The sequence below is a fragment of the Uranotaenia lowii genome, chromosome 1, assembly GCF_029784155.1.
Source record: "Uranotaenia lowii strain MFRU-FL chromosome 1, ASM2978415v1, whole genome shotgun sequence".
In the NCBI taxonomy this organism is placed as follows: Eukaryota; Metazoa; Arthropoda; class Insecta; order Diptera; family Culicidae; genus Uranotaenia; species Uranotaenia lowii.
Genome location: NC_073691.1, coordinates 49789191 through 49794348, shown reverse-complemented (window position 1 = coordinate 49794348; position 5158 = coordinate 49789191).

The window sequence follows — 5158 nt, the reverse complement described above, 5'->3', positions numbered from 1 at the left end:
TTATTCCAAAACCCAGGATCCATCACAGGATCCAAAGAAACATTACATGGTCTGTGATTTTCCTAATTGAGACAATTATCCTCGGTCTCCTCGGACGGAATTCGTCCCGGTCACTTTTCCAGAGAAGAAGAAAGGGGGACAAAACGGATCTAATTGGCTTCTGACCCATCATAACGCCTTATATGAAATCCGTCACCTTGCCCACATGTCCGTTCATATGGATATCGTTCCGGTACGTCAGGATTCTATTCGTCGGCATCCGTCAGCAGTTCCACATGGTTGCTTCCAAGTCTAAAAAGAGTAGGAAACGCAATTCATTTGATCTTTGAAACAAACAAACGCCGGACGGGAAAGGATGTCAATTGGATTCGGTGACTTTCCGAGTCGGTCGTCCGTCTCTGGAAATGGTCAGTTGGTCCATCAAATGTGCGGTTCGTCTTCGTTGGCTCTTGGTTGAATTCCTTTGATGTATCCTGGGTTCAAATTTCATTTTTCGTTTATGAAAGACTTCATATCTTCTCGCCGGTTAAATCGTCACCATTAGCAACTCTTTCCGGAATCGATATGTGGTTTGGACGGATAAAAGGAAAGATGCCCCGAATTGAGAAATTGTCTGTAGATTTGGATTTCTCTGCTTAATGAGTTGCAGTCAGCCAGAGTGCAAACACAATCTTTCCAATCAATACGGTTGGCCGGCTGTGAATCAAGATTGGCCGATATCGTGATGGTGACGGATCTTACTTCAAAGCGTGATTGGAAATCTGCATATGGATAGACAACTTTGTAAAATCTTTGAATCATCAATGCGATACTGGGGAGAAAACTCATTATAAGGTGTATGATACACATGTAATTATCATGGGATTATCAACATCTGGCGATCAGTTTTTTTTTAAATAACTGTGGAAGTCTGAAACGCAAAACTAAAATCGCCGAAAAATATTCTGTGTTTTGACGTAAAAAATCTGACTTTCGGTGATTTCAAACAAACATTTCTGTGGTTTTCTGTGATACTTTTTCTATTATTTAATTCAAAAGTCATGTCAAATTGCGTCTTTTTTACAATTTACTTAAGAAAAATCAATTTACATTACAAACTCAAAGATAATTATCCAAAATTAATATTGATTTAGAAACTGAGTTTCGAAAAAAAAAATGTCCAAATTTTTAAAATTCTTTGAAATCTGTGAATATTTAAAAAAAATCTGTGTTTTGTGACACAGATTCTGTGATGAAAATTTGATCAAAATTCTGTGAAATTATGGATTTTTTTTTGTGATTTTGGCAACCTTGCTTGTGGAACTTGGCCGTAAATTTTTTTTGGTTAGTTCACGGCTTAATTATTCATATATAGTTTGGCGGAATTTAATAGAGATATGATGAAATTAAATTTAGGGATGTAGGGTACAAAATCAGTAGAATTCAGACTCTGGATCAAAAAAAATAATTACATTAATTTTGATTTGTACCCCTGTTCTCTATCTAATTTTGACTTTTGAAAGGTTAAAAGTTTTTTTTTCTAATAACATTAGATTTGAATGATTTATCAAAATAATGATCCTGATTTCTTAATTTGTTTCTTAAATACATGAGTCAAAAGGTCAAATTTAAAATATCATTTACCGCATTTCAAATTCTCCTTTATTTTTCGCATTACTGCCAATTAAACGTGGGAATTTTTATATATCTAGGCAGGATTCTTGCGTTCGATATTTACCATTCATTTCATGACTTTTATAGTTTTTCATTGATTTCCTTTGATTTTCAACATTTTAAACACTGGAAATTATTTGAACATCAAGAATTCTCGTATGCGTTTTCATGACGTCGTATGAAACATATCCAGAATTCACAGAAGGTAGTTGAAAAAATTAGAAAATCAATTTTTAAATTTGTATTTCATATCTAGAGTGTTGATCAGAAAAAATATTCAAAATGAAAGCAGTTTCAATTAGCTTATAAAAGTTTTTGTGTCTTTTTTTGTAACAAAACTATTTGTTTAAATATTATTTAAAACAATTTTTAACTCTTTTTAACAAAAACTGTTACAAATTATTCTCTTTCTGAAACAAAGGATTAAGAAAAAAAGCTTCACCAACTGATAAGTTTATATAACTCCCTCTGCGTAGGAGAAAATCATTGATCGTCCAAAGCTCCTGGCACCAACTAGCTCATCATTCCCGAAACATCGTTTCCCAATCGTACCAATAACTCTGTCTGTGAGTAAGCAACCCTCGGTACGCCAACGTACGACAGACAACATATTTGCCACCCGTTCGGTTCGATCAGCTACGATCATGAGCTTGGAGAACGTAGAAGACGGTCATCGTTGTCAGCCGGTTTGTTTGTCAGAGATCCGCTCCGAACGATCTGAGGCCCGATCGCGAACTTATGAAACCCGATCAGAGAGTTGCGCCGATGAGAGAAAAACATCGCACATCGGTCTGGCGACGACAACCATAGCACTGATCGATCAGTCGTAACCAGATCATCATCCGTTCCATCCGTGCTTGTTGGGGTATTCCTCACACGGCCCGTATTTTTTGATAAGTGTTTGATGTTTAAGTTTAAGTTTAATGTTCGATAATAAATCAAAGTATTTTGTGTAACTCCGCGCGTGCCTTTGTGTGTGATGACCACAATTTGATCGGGGACTCCTTCTTCACCCGGAATTGGAACCGCAAGCAGCAGCCAAGGCCGAACAATAGGTGAGATTCCACCACCCTCCCGAAGCCCTCCTCTCTCGGTGTTGGGACGCCCGACCCCATCAGCTGCTATCGAAGGCGGGATTGAACACACTGCAGGTAAAAGGTTTTTGGACGACCCAACAAACTCAATTTAAATTTTTTCGAAATTCATTTGATTTTCAAATAATAATTCGTAAATACTTAAATGAAGAGTTATGTATCCCTGTTAGTAAACATTTGAGTTTCAATGTATCGGATCAATCCCATTATTATTGAAGAACAGTGTTTTGAACTTTTGAAAACCAAAGGAGAAATTAAAGAAAATTCAGATGATCTAAAGAAATAATCTCTAATAAAATGCCTAGTTCAAATCGTTCACCAGACGATCCTTTTTTAAAGAACAGTGATTCTTATTTCTCAATAAGATTGAGAACGTTTTTGCTTTGAAAATCTTCAAATCTATAACTTTTATACATTTGCTTCAATAAATTGTTAAAAAATAACTAATTTTAATTTCAATTCTATGAAACTCTTTTTTCAAATTTTAATATTCCAATGATTGTAATATTTTTTTTTAATATGAAGAGTTGATTTTCATGACTCAAATTTTGTTCCTCAAATTTGAAAGCCCAACGGATCTAGTACATTCCAACCATCAGGTCATTTTCCTATTCGAAAGAGAAAATAACACAAATTGGACATCAACGCAACTTATACTTTTGCACGCAGAAAAATTGAAGCGGGCTGAAATTGCTTGGTGGAAAATTAAATTTCCATTTAGTTTTTGAAGTAATTTTTCGATGCTAGCGCCATCACTACCAGTGTACTATCAATCGCGAACTTAGCAGTTAAGACACAAACATACAGTTGATGGAATTGTGATGCTGTGTTATTTGTATCAGTTTATCAGTGGCTTCACTTTAATCATGAAGTTAAAAAGTTTAAAGGTCAAAATGAAACAAACTTTCAATTTTGTTGAAATGGCGTTGAATCCTTGGTAAGATCTCATATTCATGAAAAAAATACTACGCCGCTACAATAACATGTAGGATAAATTCAGGGCCGGATTAAGGCATGGGGGCCGATTTTCTTGAAACTTAGTAAGTGGGTGCTTTTGAGGCCGGGGAAGGTTCTTATTACAGTTTGAGACCCCTCCTTCTTATTGGAAGGGAGAAACATTCAAGTAAATAGTACCAAATTCGGCATGGGAGGGGATTTGGTTACGAGAAATATTTTTAACGAATGATTGATACCCCTTCTTTTTCCAGGGGGGGATAAAGAAATTATCTCTTACAATTCACAACAAAGCTCGAAAATAAGTCAAGCAAATGGAACCTGATTTGCCATATGAGGGTATTTGGATACCAAAAATATTTCAATGATTATTTGAGACCCTCCCTTCATACAGTGGTGGAATTGAAAGGAAGAGCAGGCTTCCATACAATTTTTTAAGGAAAAATTCGATAACTATTCGAGCAAATGGAACAAAATTGGCTTGGAAGGATAATTGAATAAGAGAAAAAGTTCTACGATTATTTGAAACTCCTCCAGATTTGAACTGAGAGGATAGGAAGAGAGGAAAGAGCCCATACCAATTTTGGCAGTACTCGATAACTAATCAAGCGAAAGGAATCAAACTTGGTATGTGAGGATATTTGGGGGAACGATATGTTTTCAAGATGGTTCAAATCTCTTCCCACCTGCCATTAGAGAAACAAGGATCCTTCCCTTCTTCCATTGAGTGAGAAAGCATGAGAAGACGGGAGCCTCATACATTTTTTATACATGTCTATAAAATAAGTCGTACTAAAGAAACCAACTCTAGTAAGAGCAAGTTCACTCGGGTTGGGAAAAAGAGGTTGAAATTTTCACACTCTTAGCACATTTTGAAAATTTTACCATGCAAAAATGTTTCAAATATCTTTGGGCGTTGTATTTTTTACAGCTTTGCTTCTTTTTCAGCCGTTTGTGATAGAAATATTGCTTCTTTTGCATCACAGCATGCGGAAATACAACGTGTTGTTAAAAAACTTTAACAGATCATGAAAATGTTATTGTATGGCAAAGTTTTCAAAATGCGCTTAAAGTGTCGAAATTTCTACCTTAGAAGAAGATTAGAAGAGATGTTTGGTGTACGAGAAACGTTTCCTTGATTTTTAAACAGGGGGGTTTTCATAAATCAATTTTTAATGACTTGGAAAGTGATCGAGGAAATGAATTCAAATTTGACTTGAGAGAGACATTTAAGGCAAGTATAATATTTTATGTGACAGAATTTAGGAACTTATGAATAAATTAATACAGAGTCTTAATTTAAGATACAAAATGATTGGATGATGAATTGGATTAAAGGATGGATGATTGGAAAACTAATTTCAGGCAGGATTTGAAAACAAGAATTAATCTCTGTTGTTAAATTTCCATCAATTTAAGAAAGTGTGTCAAAGCACACCAGGTCAGCTAGTCTTCAA